Source organism: Pinus tabuliformis, chromosome 8, assembly GCF_031772625.1.
Source record: "Pinus tabuliformis cultivar Carrire ecotype Pingquan chromosome 8, CPIR1, whole genome shotgun sequence".
Classification (NCBI taxonomy): domain Eukaryota; kingdom Viridiplantae; phylum Streptophyta; class Pinopsida; order Pinales; family Pinaceae; genus Pinus; species Pinus tabuliformis.
The window spans coordinates 1,200,490,431-1,200,510,596 of record NC_142294.1 but is presented as its reverse complement, the minus strand read 5'-3'; the positions used below and the strand labels follow the sequence as shown (position 1 = coordinate 1,200,510,596).

Below are 20,166 nucleotides of genomic sequence, written 5' to 3'. Positions count from 1 at the left end.
TTAAGAGGTAACATATAAAATTAAACATACATACTCCAAATTATTCCACACAAAATATCATGCATTCATCAAAATCATATAAATTCATCTCAACCCAACCTCATAATGAATTAACAGATCACCTTCAAAAGACATACTTCAACATAAGGTATCAACTTCCAAAATCATCCTACAAATTATTGTAACCTAAGATGTAAGCCTATACTTCCTAGACTAGTGTACAATAAATTACTAGACTGAAGTAAGGTATCAACTTCGAAAAACATACTACAAATTATTGTAGCCTAAGATATAAGCCTAAACTTACTAGGCTAATGTACAATAAATTACTAGATTCATCTCAATATACCCTAAGTCTATTAAGAATATAAAGGAAATAAAAATAAAAGAGTTGAAATTACTAAATTCATCTCAACCCTACCCTAAGTATATTAAGAATAGAAAGGGAATGAAAATAAAAGAGTTCTAAAATCTATTAAGAATAGAGAGGGAATGAAAAAAATCATCTCAACCCTACCTAAGTCTATTAAAAATAGAAAGGGAATGAAAATAAAAGAGTTGAAAATTTATTAAGAATATAGAGGGAATGAAAATTAAAGAGTTAAAATGGATATACGATAGTTTATTTTACTACTAATATATAAAATAAAAAGCATAAAATATAGGTCATAGGGTAAGAAAGAATCGCACAAATCCCTATATATATGCCAAGCATATGATTTTATTATTAATATTAATATATTAATTGCAAAAAATATAAGTCACGTGATAAGAAATAATCGCCCAAAAGCCTATGTAAATAGAAAAAGTAAAGGCATAGCAAAAATACGGATAGGCAAGGATGCACATTACAAACTATCCTTATGAAAGTTTATACTTAATTCATGGACTTCAAAGGTTATACTCCATTCATGGAAAGGCTACACATTACAAACTATCCTTATGAAAGGTTATACTTACTTCATGGACTTCAAAGGTTATACTCAATTCATGGACTTACGATAGGTTACTCTCAATTCATGGACTTCAATATTAAGACATAACATATTGAATTCAATAAACAAAAAAGTATCCTATTGAATTCAATAAACATATTACAAATTATTACACACAAAAATGATATCCTAAGAATATAAAATACATTACCATGCATTCATCTAAATTGTATAAATTCCCTCATATTAAAGTAACAGACCAATTTCAAAAGACATACTTCAACCAATGTGAATTCATTTCAACCTTACCTTATATTGAAGTAGGGGTATCAATTTTGAAAGACATACTTCAACTAGTGTGAATTCATTTCAACCCTACCTTACCTTATATTGAAGTAGGGTATCAACTTCGAAAGATAGTACAAATTATTGTAGGTAGGATGTAAGGCCAAACTTCTTAATCTAATAAGAAGTCTAATTTACATGAATTAGGATAGATTCATCTCAACTTTATCTTAAGAAATATTCTATTAAGAACGGAAAGGGATTGAAAACATAATGAAAATAAGATTGTAAGACTAGACTTCTTAAGCTAATAAGAAATCTAATGTACAATAAATTAGGATAGGTTTATCTCAACATTATCCTATATTTATTAAGAATGGAGGGGGATTGAAAACATAATAAAAATGAGATTATTAAGAATGGAGAGGGAATTAAAACATTACCTTATATATAATAATAAATAGTCTATTAAAAATGGAGAGGGAATTAAAACATTATCTTATATTAAAAAATGGTCTATTACGAATAAAGAGGGAATAAAGAGGGATTGAAAACATAATGAAAATAATATTATTAAGAATGGAGAGAGAATTAAAACATTATCCTCTATTAAGAAATCATCTATTAAGAATTAAAACATTATCCCATATTTATTAAGGATGGAGAGGGATTGACAACATAATGAAAATGAAATTATTAAGAATGGAGAGGGAATTAAAACAGTATCATGTATTAATAAATCAAGAATATGAAGAATAGCTAGGGAATTAAAAATATAAGAGTTGAAATGGATGTATGAAAAGAGAAATATTTACGAATTGAAATAGATTTGATAATTTTATTTTATTGTTAATGAATAAATTAGACTTTTTATTAGCTTAAGAAGTCTAATGTACAATAAATTAGGATAGATTCATCTAGATCTTATTCTATATATATTAAGAAATGGTCTATTAAAAATGGAGAGGGAAGTAAAACATTATCCTATTTTTATTAAGAATAACAAGGGATTGAAAACATAATGAAAATAAGATTATTAAGAATGGATAAGCTAGACTTCTTATTAATTTAAGAAGCCTAATGTACAATAAATTAGGATAGATTCATCTCAACCTTATCCTCTCTCTCTCTCTCTCTCTATATATATATATATATATAGATATATATATATTAAGAAATGGTCTATCAATAATGGAGAGGGAATTAAAACATTATCCTATATTTATTACGAATAGATTTATTAAGAATAGAGAAGGATTGAAAACATTTATTAAGAATAGAGAGGGATTGAAAACATTATGAAAATAAGACTATTAAGAATGGCTAGGGAATTAAAAACATAAGAATGAATGGTCTATTAAGAATGGAGAGAGAATTAAAACATTATCCTATATTTATTAAAAATAGAAAGGAATTGAAAACATAATGAAAATAAGGCTATTAAGAATAGCTAGAGAATTAAAAACATAAAAATTGAAATGAATATATATTAATTTATTTTACTATTAGTATATTAAGAATCAAGAGAAATATTTAAAAGTTGAAATAAATTGATAATTCATTTTATTATTAATATATTAATTAATTTTCATTAATGATAATAAATTAATATAAACATAAAAATTAAAATAAATCTATGCTAATTTATTTTATTATTAATATAATTTTTTTCAGCATTGCTAACGTGTTCTTTTCCTTTTTCTTTGCATTGTTAAATATAGAAAATAAAAAATAAATATTTAGCACAGATCATCCTAACCTTTCTTTAAAGACAAAGAAATTTATATATTTCTTTAAAAAGAAAGAAAGAAATAAATATGTTAACATAAATAATCCTAACATTTCTTTAAAGAGCAAAAAGTATGCCTTACAAGGAAAGGTTTTCCCCATTTTATCCCTGTAAAGTTTAGTAAATTGATATAAAGAAAAAGTGCTTTACCACGAAAGATTTTCTTCTTTTTACCTCTGTAAAGTTTAATAAACGAAGAAGAATAAAAAGAATCTATAAAAATATTAAATAATAATTTAATTTTACATATTACTTATTCTATACGAAGCTCAAGAAAGATAAAATAAAAATATTAAAATATTAAATATTTAGTAAATTATTAATGTAAAATTGGTCTCTAAGAAAGCCCCAAGAGTTAGCTCAATCGGTCAAATCAAGTGCCTCGCCAATGGGAGGTCACAGGGCTCTTGGGGTTAGGTCAGTAAATAGGCCGAGGGGTGTTGATGCCTTCGGGTGCGTCCACTCAGTGTTGAACAACCCTGGATGTAACGGCTACCCATTGACCCGAGGGGTGTTGATGCCTTCGGGTGCGTCCACTCAGTGTTGAACAACCCTGGATGTAACGGCTACCCATTGACCCGAGGGGTGTTGATGTGTTGATGCCTTCGGGTGCGTCCACTCAGTGTTGAACAACCCTGGATGTAGCGGCTACCCAGGTGTTGATGCCTTCGGGTGCGTCCACTCAGTGTTGAACAACCCTGGATGTAACGGCTACCCATTGACCCGAGGGGTGTTGATGCCTTCGGGTGCGTCCACTCAGTGTTGAACAACCCTGGATGTAACGGCTACCCATTGACCCGGGTATCCGTGAACCAAAAGTGAAAAAAAAAAAACATTGGTCTCTAAGTATCTATATAAAGTTAAGATGAATCTCCCCTAACATTAAATAAAAATTCCCTTATAATTAAAATATTAAATGCAAATAATCTTGTATGTGAGTCACTTTTCACCCTCATTCATCTTCATCATATTTAATAATTTGTGGAATATCCTCACCCAATTAGTTGTCTTAAATACAAATTGTTCTAGCACAATTTTATTGTGTATTGTTGAAATGTAGATATGAGAAAAAATGTCATCTACCAAAATTGCAAATGTAGTATAATTATTAAGGATATTATTCAAAATGGGGATGAGGAAAAATGTGATCTACCATATTTCAAGTTTATATCGTACATCTTGTATTCTAAATTTTCAAATGAGGTGATTGGTGGGTTGAATGGAGATATTTGAGAAACAGAATCTTGGAAAAAATGAACTTTATGAGTGGTATCATTATTATGGATATTATTCAAAATAAAATAAGGAAAAATGTGATATACCATATTATTCAAATTTATATATTAATCTTTTATTCTAAAGATCTTGTATTCTAAATTTCCAAAAATGTAATATACCATATTATTTAAATTTATATATTAATCTTTTATTCTAAAGATCTTGTCTTCTAAATTTCCAAATAGAGCTATTGATGGAATAGATGGAGATATCTGAAAAACAGAATCTTAGAAAAATGAATTCCATGAATATAATCATTATTAACAAATTCAAACAAAATAACTGGAAAGGAAAAAAAATATTAAGAAAAACATAATATAAAAAAATAATTTTTCTAATTGTAATAACTACCATTTTTAGAATATTATTATTAGCTTAATTGGACCCTAAGAAAATTAGGGCTTTGCTACTTTACATTTCCAACCAAAGTAAGGAAAGATATTAGGAAAAAATTAATATTAAAAAGTACTAATTAGCTTACGAAAATACTTTAAAGGGAACATTATCACAAGATCATATTCTTTCCACAATCACTTATCGTACATCTTGGATTCTGTATCCGTATTCTGTATTCTGAATTCTGAGATGGGGTAATTCATCTTACCATTCAATCTAATCTCCGGAAGATGAATTCATTAAGCGTAAAAACTTAAAAACTATTCAATTTAATCTCTGGGAAATGAATTCTTTAAGTGTAAAAAATACTCAATTTAATCTTTACGAAAATGAATTTTTTAAGTGTGAAAACTATATTTTTGAGATTTGAGCAATTAAATCATTATCACAAGATTATTATTTGAGTAGGTAATTTTTGGGATAATCTATTTAGTTGGGAGTATTTATTGAAACTTTACAGTATTTTTGAGATTTGAGCAATTAAATTATTATCATAAAATTATTATTTGAGTAGTTAATTTTTGGAATAATCTATTCAGCTGAGAGCATTTATTGAAACTTTACAGAAAAAAAAACTGAATACATCAGATGAAAAAGCAATTTGTCTTATAGCCTATTTTAAGCTGCTTTAAAATATTTTTTTTTAATACGTTGCTTTTATAGAGTGTTGCTTCCATAAATGTTAAATACCTTAAAATAATTTCTCCTTCTTTAATGCGTTGCTTCTATAGAGAGTTGCTTCTATAGAGTTGCTTCTATAGATTTGTTAAATATAGTAGCATGAGCAACTCATTGCAAAGACTAAAAAGACTTTAACCATTGTGGGAGAAATAAGTCAAAGTGGACACTATCAACTGAAAATTCTATTTGTATTATGAAGAAAAATTCTAGAAATTGCATAAAAGAAAATTTTCTGAAAATTTTAATTGTATTAAGAAAAATAGCCTAGTCTTTGGTTAGAATCTCCCCCATTCTCCATAAAATTGATGTGAATAGATATGCCAAGTTCAGGGAAGAAAAAAATGAAATAAAAATTTGGAGGGCCTTGTCATGACGTGTATTTATCAAATGCAATTCTCTTTCAGAAATAATGGCTAGCTTTCATGCGTACCAGTACAAAAAGTATCACATGCTGCACACAGCTAAAAGAAATTCCCTCCCAACACTTGCTGGATGCTTTTGTATGGACTGCTTTGACCGATGAAGCACTGAAAGCATTGAGACCAATATAACTGAAGGAAGCGCAAAGCTGTCGTGTTTTTCATTGGGGTTGCGCGAAGCAAAACACAAAACAGAATAGGAAATGCAAATTTTCTGCATTTATAAAACGTGTACAGAGCTCTGGCCAAACAAAAATATTACCTTTAAATCGATTCCAACATACAAGGCAAAGAGCCCAAAGATACATAAACCCGGATATCTGGAAACAAAGACAGATTTGAAGGTTAAATCAGACAATCTAAACAAGTAAAGCAGACGTCCTCACTAGGGAAAATTACATACTAAAATCCCAATAAAAACAGGACTGCTCACATTCCACATTTGCATCTCTGTAGAAATACTTGCTTAGAAAATAAACTAAATGAAGTCAGTATTTGACAATTGGTCAACCACAGAGTATTAAATTGACATTATTCAATTCAAATAGTCAAATGTATTACATTTACGACCAAGTAGAAGAACAACTGTTATTGGAAGAAGAGGAACGATAATTTCAATGGATCATACAATTAGGATAATGACACCAGATAATGTATTTATTGTTCAGTTCTACGATCAGGCCTGATCATCGAAATGTTTGAGGAATCCCTAGGTTTGGAGAAGTGCAAGACATTTCATAATTCCTTTGTTCCATGAACTTGACCATTACAACATGTTATGACATTTGATAATTCCTTTGTTCCCTGAACTTGATAACAACATAACAACATGCTAGTGATTAAAATTAAATTGCAGTTTGGGTTCGTCTTCTAAATTTGCCATTACATTTTTAATATTGAGTTCACGGAAAAGTTTGGACACTTCGTATAAAACAGATCTTGAAAGAGCTATAGCACTTTTTACATATATGCATATATATGTTGATAGACTTGTTAGAAAGTTATATATTACAGAATAATGGAACATATAAAATATTGCAGAAATATAAATACAGAAAATGCATAAAATAAGAGAGACACAGATATACCTGGTTCACCCAGTTTGGTCTATGTCCACGGAGAAAGAGCCAGTCCTTCCTTTTATATTATCCAGCAAACTGAAGAGATATCCTTCCTTTTATATTATCCAGCAAACTGAAGAGATACAACCTACAGCAGATCTGCTGTAACTCCCACTTCACTCTCAATTTCCTTTCTCTTCCTCCCCACTTCACTCTCAATTTCCTTTCTCTTCCTCACTCAGAGTACAGATCTACATAGACGCAATACAATTCCCTCATATATATCGAGGGGTTGCCTTACAGGGTCAAAAAACCCTAAATTAAACATAACTTTTACCGTGAGATCTCCACGTAATGAACAGCCTAGATTGATTATGAAATTACAACATTTTACAAGGCAATTTTACATCTATTCTTAGCTTCGGGGGCACTGCCCCCAATCCCCTCCAGAGGGGGCTCCCAAAAGGTCACACTTGCTCCCCCCCTTTACAGATCTACATAGACGCAATACAATTCCCTCATATATAGCGAGAGGTTGCCTTATAGGGCAAAAAAACCCTAAATTAAACATAACTTTTACCGTGAGATCTCCGCCTAATGAACGACCTAGATTGATTATGAAATTACAACATTTTACAAGGCAATTTTACATCTATTTTTAGCTTCGGGGGCACTACCCCCGATCCCCTGCCAAAGGGGGCTCCCAAAAGGTCACACTCGCCCCGCGCCCCCCCGAACCCCCGGTCCAATGCGGTGATACCTTTGGATACAGAAGATAATCAGGCTCCACACCCAACAAGACTTTGGTAAGAGAATTTGGTTGGTTTTCCCAATTTGTCATTACATTTCTATTATTGAAATCATGAAAATTTTCCTATATATGTGCATGTATATGTTGATAAACTTTAGTAAGAGAATTTGGTTGGGTCTTCCCAATTTGTCATTACATTTCTATTATTGAAATCACTCTTGATGATATTGGGAATAATTTGGACACTAACATAAAACAGATCTTAAAAGAGTTGTAAAGGTTTATGCACATATGCACTTATAGGTGTTGAGTGTTGGGATAGACCATAGTAAAGACAATATGATTCTTGGCATAGAAGGATTTTAAATACACATGGGCCTAGGACTATGAGTACCCAACATTTAGGTACATGTTATGTCACCTTTAGAGATATTTATAAGCTACTTGTCCATATGCTTGAGCCCATCCTCCCATGTACAAAGAAGAGGAAACAAAACTAAACTAAAGAGAGGGAATTTCTAGAAGAATCAAATTCAAATACTAACTTTGGTCAAAATGAGGTAAATTAAGATCAGCTAATTTCAAATGGGGAGTCCACTCTTTCTTCTAGGGACAAAGAAGAAGAAATAGATATAGGGATTCCTCCTTGGAAGGTAGTTACCACCACTTACCAAAAATATGAATATACATTCTCATATAAAATATCTAAAAGTAATATAAAAATTCTTCACTATTTATTAATATCAAAATGTTATGGATAACCTAGAAATCAATAAAAATATATCTCAAATAATGTTGATACAATTACAATAATCTTCACCGTGCCCCATCCTTTATAGTTGTATTTATAATACTATTATCTCCTAAAAACATTCTAGAGAAAAAACAATGAAGAAAATAGAACTTTCTCGTATACTTTTTACACATTCATTGGGTTCAAACTTCATATTACTATAGTCCTTCTCCCTTCCCATGGGATGGGTGCAAACTCGGCATGGCAAATAATCTTTGATGAGTTAGTATAATTTTCCATAAAATAGTGTCGGGAAAAAAGTACTCCAAAAATAATCCCTATGTGTGGGCAGATGCAAGGCCAATTTAGTTGTTCTATTCAAAGCCTCAGAATTTGGACAAATTATGCTTTAAAAGATGTAAAACACCACCATGCATAGCCAGTGGACCTTTGTATAGACCCAATGACTAGTAAGTGGACCTTTGCATAATGTCAGGTTGAAGTACTGCCAGACAATGCCCACTTTGATGGTGTTTTGAAGCAGGTATAAGCCTTAAACACCCATATTGCATCACAAGAATGGTTGGACACCTTCCCCTGTGAACATCACAGGAATCGATCTCCCATTCCATTTAAGTAATAAAACATGGTGCTGATCCTGCACAGTGGGCCTTCCGCCATAACTCGCTTTGGATCCTGCTGGAGATGTGGATCACTAAAGTCAAGGGGCTCATGCATCATCATGCCGCATCTCCATGAGGCATGTCATGCATGTGTTATGCATTGGTTGACAACCATGTAGAGTTCCACTTATTAATCATTAGGCCGCCTCTACATGGTGGATAACATGGTGAGCATTATGTGCCTTGCACAATTTGGGGAGAGTCAAAGCTGATGAGGTTATACCATTCAAGGCCTTCGGATCCACATAAACTATATTTAGAATGGTAATCTCAATGTTCACATGGGGAGCATTATGTGCCATGCACAGATTGGGCAACATCCCAAGGGCATCCAAGGCATAGGATAAAATTGATCCAAAATGGCCCATTTTCCAACAAAATTCCAGGGATAGATTTATGTGCCTGGCATAGTTACACAGCGTCAAAGTTTCGATGGCATATTTCCTTCATGCCTCCAACTGTTTAGAGGGTCTACGAAGCAACCCAATTCTTGAAAAATCCTAAAGCGCCCAAAAACAGCTTGGAACTATGTACTCTGTAGATTTATTGCTTCGCAGAATTACATGCAAAAATGCAGTTTTCAAGGCCAAGGTAGATGAGGTCAACGGCTTTGGAATCCGCACAATAGTGGATAATGTTCTGCAACCCAATTCTTGAAAAATCCTAAAGCGCCCAAAAACAGCTTGGAACTATGTACTCTGTAGATTTATTGCTTCGCAGAATTACAGGCAAAAATGCAGTTTTCAAGGCCAAGGTAGTTGAGGTCAACGGCTTTGGAATCCGCACAATAGTGGATAATGTTCTGCATATAGAGTGAAACAAAAACAAACGTGTAAAACCAAAAAGTACAGTCAATAATTTCAAGAAGAGAAACTAAAAAGACACGACTCAATAATTTCAAAATACCTACACATCAAGAAAACCTAGGTTTTGAAATCTTGCAGAAGGATACCGTTGAGCTACATTGCACTCATATTTCTAAAGAATTCAACCAAAACACAGAAACAACACATGTACCATCAAAGAAACTCAGAGTCTAAGTAGACGTTCCAAATTACCAATAGACGCTGGGATAGGTACAGAGAATTTGTCATGGAAATGCCCCCTTAATATTTGTACTGTTAACCAATGAACAATAAATGCAAAATCTAAATTGTTCCCTCTCCAATATATGTTATTTATTTCAAGACTACAATGTATCCAAATTGATGGCATGCAGCACCTTAAGGAGTCTAATCATCTCTGCAATAACCAAATTAGCTTCTTTCTCCATTTTTAGTGCAGTATTTCAGTGAAGCAGGTAATAAACAGATAAATTTCACTAAAATGCTTGTGCTCGATATAACTATGCTCATTTATTTGAACATGATATTGATCTAGTCTACATAAAAAACCCATACATCCGAATGCCCTCAAGCAGCAGTGAAGAACGGCAGAGCAGGTTGATAGTTTGAAAGGAAATTTATTTCTTTAGTAAATCACCCATTCTTACCAATTTAACCTGAAATGGCTTAGGAAACAACACCTAAATTCCTTTGACCTTAAATCTCGAAGGGTTTCAAACATGGTATAAACTATAACAGAATGTGACACTATTTGCACTCTAAAAAAAATTATACATGGAGATTCATGTTAAATCCGTATTTAAAATAAAATCCGTATTTAAAATAAATCTATACTAGTTTTATCTACTGTACATTTGATTTGCATTTTAATACTTGAAAGGCTACAAATATATATGGTCCCAACTTCTGAGCGAGATTTGGGAAAGAGAAGACAACGTACCTTCATCCGAAATGTCTGCCAAAACGCTATGCTAACGCAAAACGGCCAGAGAAACTGAGAAGCAGGATATTTTATCCCCCAGTATGCCATGACCAGGCCTATCCAATATATCTGTGACATCTTCTTCTATAATGGCCAATCCAGCCCTCCTGGAATACCAAACCATCTTTCCATAGCCTGCATTTACACACTGCATCTCTCGACAAAGTTTCTGTAGCCTGCATTTACACACTGCCTCTCTCCATATCGACGCAACCATCTGGGCGTTCTAACAGAAGGCCATCCAATCAATTTTATTCCACTGGTCGGGATTCGGAAGTGAAGGAATTGCATGCTATTATGCTAAGCACAGTGTGAATTTTAGGAAAAATTAGTTGAGGCGGGACAGTTGGGTGTCAGTCTGTGGGCAGGGCAGGAATCGAGGCAGGGCGTTCTCACAGAAGGCCATCCAATCAATTTTATTCCACTGGTCGGGATTCGGAAGTGAAGGAATTGCATGCTATTATGCTAAGCACAGGGTGAATTAAAATTAGTTGAGGCGGGACAGTTGAGTGTCAGTCTGTGGGCAGGGCAGGAATCGAGACAGCGTATGAAACAGCCGAGGATTAATCGCGGCGTGTCGATTAAGCAATCAGTAGCAGTGAGGCTCATGTATATGAGCAATGAATAGCTTACACAGTACGTACCTCATCGTCGTTTCTACATTCCCAGATTCTATCCTCTTTCGCGAGGAATTCCGACAAGCTCGACATAAAGCAGACATAAAACACCCACCGGGGCAAGATGCAATCATATCCAGTGCCCAAAAAAAATAAATTATAATTAAATGGTTTTTAATGGTGAAAATGATTCGCACCATCCAAAAAAAACTTTGCATCAATCAAAATTTTGAAATTTGATAGCTATAATTTTGATTTCCAAAAATATACTCTTAAATTTTTATCAAAATATTACTTGAAAAAGCTAGAGTTAGTGATGGGACTTGTTTTCTTATTGCTTGTATCCTCCCACACTACAGGCTTATGGGTGATGCCTCAAGGGTAAGACTACTTGCAAATCAATTAAAAACTTGCTTTCTTATTGCTTGTATCCTCCTACACTACCATATCAAAACATATATGTAGATTTAAAAAAATAATTATATTATTAATTATTATTATTAATTATAAAAATAATATAAGTTAATTATATAAAAATAAATAAAAATCATATAGTAAGATTTTTAATTATAAAGATTCATTTTTATTTTTCTATGGAGGTCCTTAACATGTAAACATATTTTGTTACAATATCATGGACCAATTCTATGTCGTATTAATATTACATGCCTAAAAAATCATAACCTATGTTTGGGCATGGAGGCTCCACACCTAGTATAGGCTCCATACCTAGTATAGTGTTGATGTGCATTAAATGTTAAATGTAAATATTTTTTAAATTCATTTTTTTATTGTAATTTTGTTTTTGTTAATAAAATGACAAAAAAAAATTAAATAAAAGAAAATCATAATATACATATCACGTTAAAATATATCACATACAAATAGTAATTATAAATTAACATCAATTTTACCATATAAATTAAAATAATGAACTCGCAACTATATTTAAATTTAATTAATAAGCACATAAAATTTTAACATTTGCAATATAACAAGTCTTAACCATGAATATTCACCCCATTTGTAACCCCCTCCTCCCACATCTACCCAAGCAACTGGCCAATCGGGGTAAACATGCTACGAGAGGCCACTATGATAAGACTCAACCTCCTAGGTAACCTTAAGGAAATAGAGTCGACAGAATAAGACTTTACAGACCTCCCTCAGGTGCTTCAGGACCCCCAAGAGCTAATCCACCACTCCAGGTGCCCAACCCCTGAGTTAACCTAGAATTTCAATGAACTAAACCCAAAGTCGCTCCCATGACAAGGCATGCATGCGACTGGAACCCTATAGTCACTCCCACAATGCCTGCAAGGGAGAGACTACAATCTTTTTCAGCCAATTCTGTGCTAGAGACTATGAGATTTAAGCCACTTTTTCAGGGCTAGTCTCCAAACCAATGCCTAGAACTTGATGAGACTTTCCAAGACAATAAATGACACCAAGGCAAAGCCTCTAACACAAAACTTGATCAAGGGCTTGACCTAACCAAGCCTAACCATGACAAACATTTTTTCAAACACTTAGTAAATATGCAACCTACATGTGTAAATAACATATATGAGCATAGGGGTCTCATACTTATCTGAGATTCACCATGAAGCATTGTTTCCTTATCACTTTAACTGTCATTCCATCCATTAGGTCATAGATACATTTTTCATTCATTTACAAGTAAAAACATGATGAGAGACATACATAGTTGTTGTCATAAAACATATACATAACTAGCATAATAGGGACAAAAATATCAATGAAAACACAACCATATACGTCACATATAATCCATCATAATACTAGTAGGAATACCAAGAGAAATCACCTTTCATTAATGATGCAAAATCCGAACCCGGGATGAGACTTCCACGTTCCACCCAAACGTAGAATGGCTGAGCCAAATCTCTCTTCAGTCATTCACCCTCGTGCCATATTCCAAGAAGGAATGTGGGATCTAATAGAACACATCAATAAAAAACCATTTAGGGCTTCCAGAAGCCATCCACCTCAACCCATCAAACAGTGATTCCATCTCACAGTTGGACATCACCAAAACCATCATATGATCGGTCTATATCCCAACCTTCCAGGGCTCTAGAGAATTTGTTCCAACTCGACTCCCAGGACTAGTAACTCAACCCATGGCTGTTGTCGGGCTCCAGAACATTTGTCCAACCAAGGCTGCAGGACTAGTAACTAAACCCACCACTGTTGTCGGGCTTCTAGAACGTTTGTCCAACCAAGGCTTCTAGGACTAGTAACTCAACCCACCAAGGGCTTCTAGAGTGTTTGTCTAACCAAGGTTTCCAGGACTAATATCTCAACCCAAGTTGTTACAAGGCTTCTAGAGCATTTGTCCAACCAAGGCTATGGGACTAGTAACTCAGCCCAAGTCATTACAGGGCTTCCAGAGCGTGTGTCCAACCAAGGCTTCAAAGAACTAATAACTCAACCCAAACTAAGGAAACATGAGAACCAACCAAAACTAAACAAGTAAATAAAACCACAATCTCCATGGTTATCCAGGAAATCGAAAGGCTAGGCGAATCCATTGTCAATCCAGGCAATCCTCCATACTAGTGACAAATCATAACCAAGAAACCACATGCATGTGCCATGCATGCCAAAACTATTGAGGAAATCATACATGCAACTTGGTATCTGTAAGAAAATATGATGTAGTTGTTGATCCTGATGCTCTTCCTTTGCCTTCTTGCTCTAAAAATCCAAGTATGCCACACCCTCCAAGAGTTCTCCAAGAAAACTCTAAGTCTCCAAGAGTATGAGAGAGAAAATAGAAGAGAGCTCCACCAAAACCTATCAAAATCTTACCAATTGATCCTCAGAAGCCTTTTTATGAATGAGGTCTCTATTTTCTTCATTTTCCATTATTTTCCTTCATTTCCTCCTCACATGCAACTTATGACCTTTCACCTTCCTTTTCTCCTAATTTCCTGTATTTTCATAAATAAATGTGCCAAAAATGTCATTTTGCCTTTCCAAAGCCTTAGCCATTTCTTTCTCCAATTTCCTTAGCCATAATAAACTAAATCAACACCCACTAGGATGTTTCCCCCACCATTCAGCTTGGAATACATGTCCCATCACCATGGCCTTATATAATTTTACATGGATTTTTAACTAGGGTTGTTACAAAACCCTCCCCCTTTGGGGAACACTGTCCTTAGTGTTCAATGACACCTATAACCAACAAAATTGTCGAAAACAAAACATATTGCCCATGGAGCTTTATAACATAACTCATGGCAGTATTTACAATGACCAATACTGAAACATGAAAATCATACTGTTTGTTGGAGCTTTATAACATAGCTCATTACGGTATTTACAATAACCACATATTCACATATGCATTTGCTTCAACTAAAAAATAACCATACTATCTATGCAGCTTTATAAATCCAGCTCGATACAATATTTACAATAATACACACATATATACATTTGTTCAACCAACAAATAAAAGGATACGATGCTTGTATCAATCAAGAGGGGAATCCAGAGGTTCACACCTCCACCCTCAAAATAGTATCAGGATTCACCTCCTTCCCAGGAAGTCTAGAATCCACTGCAAAGTCAAATCTACATCCAATGTCCAACGTTACAATCCAGTGCCACTTGTCCTATCAGTGAACAGTTACTGGTTCATTGTTCCAGGGCGCACTCCCAATGTGCATCTGATTCCATTTGGCAATGTTAATGACCAAAACAAATCCATCCCTGACCTTCCCTTCTCTGCTACACAGTCCCTCAGGAAATCTGGTCACCCCTTCCATGCAGTCACTCACCTTCCAAGTTCTGTTGGCACCCCCATTCTGGGCAGTTCATCCCTTGGCAAGGCTTTCTTACATCGAAAGATACAAAACCAAGGCATATACCTTCCTTAAAACCATCATACCGGCCATAGAATGCTCATGGAAATCAATGGAAACTATTGGGTACAAGCATCCCACAATGGCCCTGCTCATGAAGTTCTTTACCAGCATACTGTTGCATGTTCCAATTTCTTTCATTGCTACTACTAATTCTTGTTGTTGATTTCAACCACCAAACCAGGGATTTCCGTGCTTTCTGTACCAAGAACATACCTTCCATTAGATTTAAAATAAATTGAAATAAATTCACATCATACGTTACTGGTGGCTCATCAATAAGGTAAACTTTCATTTTTGTTTGCTTCCTGCCACAACAAGTCAAACTAACTATTTCATCAAAACATCATGCATAAACATATCACATCTAGTTAGCTCAAAACAAAACCATCATAGATCAACATCATAAATCACATATAACCATCATAAACTATAATCATAAATCACATGCATGATAAAACTGAATAAAATATTGATACTTATCCTTTAATCAATCCTTGGCTTCTGTTATGAAACCAGCTCACAAAAAAATAGAAAAGATAAATCAACGCCTTATAATTTAGCCTCTTCGAGGGGGAAAGCTCCTTTACATTACACAAATGACAATTCTTGGATGATACAAATGACTAAACCTCCCTTCTATATATAGGAGTCTAAGGGGTCACAATATAATCAAGCCGACATAACAGTAATAACATAAGGGCACGACAATAACAATAGTGAGTTTCTATGGGGCACACTAATAATAATATGGAGACAATAGGGGCACAATAATAACAATAAGGGCTACAATGACAATAGTATTGGGGGAATCACTAATATTATAGGGACCTAACATGCCCCTCTCCTTCCGAAAAGTGTTGACCTCAATGCTTGAGTAGTTATGGATGCTTCTGTATAAATTTTTCATCCTCCCATGTGGAATATTCAGCGGATAAGTTCTTCCACTTGATGAGATACTCTGAAATTGATCAATTTCGTAGCTGCCAAGTTCTTGTTTCTGGGACTGCTTCTAGTTCCAATATGATTTTTCCTTCCTCGTCAAGTTTTGGCAATATTGTTTGAACTGGGAGCTTTTCACCTATAACCTTCTTTAAACATGAAACATGGAAAACTGGGTGCACTCAGGAAGCTACAAGAAGCTCCAATTTGTATGCCATAGTACCAATCTTTTGTAACACCTTGTACAGACCATAATACTTTGGTGATAATTTATTATCCTTCTTAGCTTGCTTGAGGGACATTTGTTTATATGGTTGTAGCCGTAGGAATACCCAATCACCTACATCAAAACTTCTTTCATTGTGATGTTGATCTGCCTGTTGTTTCCTTCTATTTTGCGCCAATGTGAGGTTATCCTTTAAGAGTTGGAGAACTTGTTTTTGATGCTCGATGTGATGTTCCACTGCTTGAACCTTAGAACTTTCTCTTAAATATGATGTGATGGATGGTGGATGATATCCATAAAGTGCTATAAATAGGGTCATTTTTGCTACAGTATGGAAGGAAGTGTTATACCACCATTCAGCGAGAGGCAACCATTTGACCCATTGTGTTTGTTTATCAGATACAAAGCAACAAAGATATCCTTCCAAACATTTGTTTACTATCTCAATTTTCCCATCAGATTGAGGATGATAAGATGAGCTATGAGCTCACTGATTACCAAGACAAGAAAATAATTCTGTCCAAAAATTTCCAGTGAAAATGGGATCTCTGTCACTTACAATAATCTTTGGGTTTCCATGTAGCTTTTGAATTGTTTCCATAAATGCAATAGAAACTGTACTGGCTTTAAATAGATGCGCTAATGCACAAAAGTGTGCATAATTGGTAAGTCTGTCAACTACCACCATGCTGACACTCTTTACTTCGGACTTGGGTAAACCTGTGATAAAACCTATTGAAACCTCCTTCCAACGTTGGCTTGGAATGGATAAAGGTTGTAATAGACCTGGGGTCTTAATTGTTTCAACTTTATTTGTTGGAAAACCAAACATTCCGCCACAAACTTTTGAATATCCAATTTAAGGCCATCCCAAAAGATTCCTTCTTAACTTTGTGGTAAGTTTTTAAAAATCTTGAGTGCCCTCCTAAGGGAGAAGTGTGAAATTCCATAAGAATCTTTTGTTTGAGTTGGGAATTCTTACATAGGTATAAGTGATCTTTGTACCATAATGAATCATTTTTCCAGCTAAATGTATCAGATGTACTAGGATCTTGCTGTAACTTTTGAATGAGTGCCCACACTTCTTTGTCATTCATCCCTTGCTTCGTTTATCCAATCTGGTTGGATAATAGAAATGTTGCATAGCAATGCTTCCACATCCTCATCCTTTCTTGAGAGTGCATCTGCCACGACATTTTGCTTCCCTTTTTTGTAGATGATTTCAAAGTCATAACCCAACATCTTTGTGACCCATTTTTGTTGCTCTTCAGAGGATAGTATTTGTTCTAAAAGTATTTAAGACTATCATGATCTATTTTTACCTTGAAGTGTCCTCCCATTAGGTAGGGTCACCATTTCTTAACTGCATGTAGTATTGCCAACATTTCCTTCTAATAAATAGCTTTGTATAAATACTTTCCTTTGATTAGATGACTTTCGAAAGCAATGGGTCTTTCATCTTGCATTAAAACAACACCAATTCCATTTCCTAAAGCATCACATTCCACAATAAAGGTTTTTGTGAATTCAGGCATAGCTAAGACCGGTGCTTGGCACATTGCCTCTCTAAGATGTTCAAAGGCCTTTGTTTCTTCTGGAGTCCATGAAAATGCATCTTTCTTCAATAATGTTGTTAGAGGTGCTGCTATTCTCCTATAATTCTTAACAAACTTGCGATAATACACTGTCAACCCGAGAAATCCTCGCAGATGCTTTATGGATGTGGGAATTTTCCATTCCTTAATGGCTTTAATTTTGCTAGGGTCTACCTTAACACCATGAGATACAATATGACCCATATATTCCACCTCTTATACTACAAAGAAACATTTGGAGGTTTTTGCATATAATTGTTTCTCCTCCAATAGTTTGAGCACCCTGTCAACATGTTGAACATGATCCTTCCAAGACTTGCTGTAGACTAGTATATCATCAAACCATACTAACACAAATTTTCTAAGGCAGGCTTTGAAAATGGAATTCATCAAACCTTGAAACGTAGAAGGTGCATTGGTAAGGCCAAAAGGCATGACCAAAAATTCATAATGACCCTCATGAGTTCTAAATGTTGTTTTCAGAATGTCTTCAGTCTTCATTATGATTTGATGATATCCTGAACGAAGATCCAACTCGGTGAAGTAAATTGATCCATGCAATTCATCCAATAATTCATCAATGGCAAGAATGTGAAATTTATCTTTAATAGTGAGCTTGTTGATCTCCCTATAATCCGGACACATGCGCCATGATCCATCCTTATTGTGCACCAATACTACTGGAGCAGAGAAAGAATTTTGACTAGGTTAAATTATACCAGCCTCTAGCATGTCTGCAACCATATGTTCAATTTCACTCTTTTGGGCATAGGGATATATGTACAACCTAATGTTTGGAGGAACACTTCCTGGAATAAAATGAATAGCATGATCATGATCACGAATAGGTGGGAGGCCTTTGGGAGTCTCAAATACCTTGGAATGATTGTCCAAGACTTTTTGGAGATCTAGAGAAATAGATGATTTCGATGTGGTAACCTCTAGCGAACATAATTGTGCAATTATGCCTCATTGTTCCTTCTTTAGAAGCTTTGTCATACCATTAGAGATGATTATCTTTCTCGGTTTCCCTGCAATACCCCTTAATTCAACTTCCTTTCCTACCGCACAAAATTTCATGAAAAGTTCTTGAAAATTAAAAGCTATTATACCAAAGGATTGTAGCCATTGGACTCCTAGTACAACATTAGCACCACCCATTCTTGGAAGGTACAAATGACTAAACCTCCCTTCTATATATAGGAGTCTAAGGGGTCACAATATAATCAAGTCGACGTAACAGTAATAACATAAGGGCACAAAAATAACAATAGTGGGTTTCTATGGGGCACACTAATAATAATATGGAGATAATAGGGGAAAAATAATAAAATTAAGGGCTACAATGCCAATAGTAATAGGGGAATCACTAGTATTATAGGGACCTAACAGCGTCCACCTTTGTCTTTATTCTATACACACTCTAGATCGGTTTCCAAACCCGACAAATACCAAGTGCCTTCTCCTCAACCATGTGCACACACACATAGTGTACATCCCACACATACAACCACACACGGCATACCACACCATGCAATACATGCATCTACACTTGACATACAACACATACACCTACACCTAGTGTACAACACAACATGATACATACTCCTACGTCCGGTGTACGACACAACACAACACGTATACGTACACAATGTACATCACAAGACATACATTTCACACACAACGTGTGACACCACAAAATGCATACACATACACCCGATATACAACACAACTCATACATCTATACCCAATGTACAACGCCACACAATACATGTACCCACACAGAGTACAACACAATGAATACACATGTCACGATATGACGACTACACAATGCACATACATAGTACCGCATGTACACAACACAACATGTACAACATGCACATAATACCACATGTACACTAGTACCATATGTACCACATGTACACAGTACCACCTGTACACCGCAACCACCTACACAATGTGTGCACAACATCACATGTAGACAACACCACCTGCACAACGTGTATACAATGCCACATGTACACTGCACCACATGTACAATGTGTACACAAT

At 34.6% G+C, this 20,166-nt stretch overlaps 1 long non-coding RNA gene across 1 annotated transcript; it reads right to left on the bottom strand.

Moving 5' to 3' along the window:
- Nucleotides 1-5,654: 5,654 nt before the first annotated feature.
- Nucleotides 5,655-11,540, bottom strand: LOC149239679 (uncharacterized). The gene is made up of 3 exons (XR_016245461.1): nt 10,797-11,540; nt 6,046-6,103; nt 5,655-5,915 (listed from the first exon to the last, which is right to left on the bottom strand). It is a non-coding gene; the product is annotated as an uncharacterized LOC149239679 (long non-coding RNA).
- Nucleotides 11,541-20,166: the final 8,626 nt, after the last annotated feature.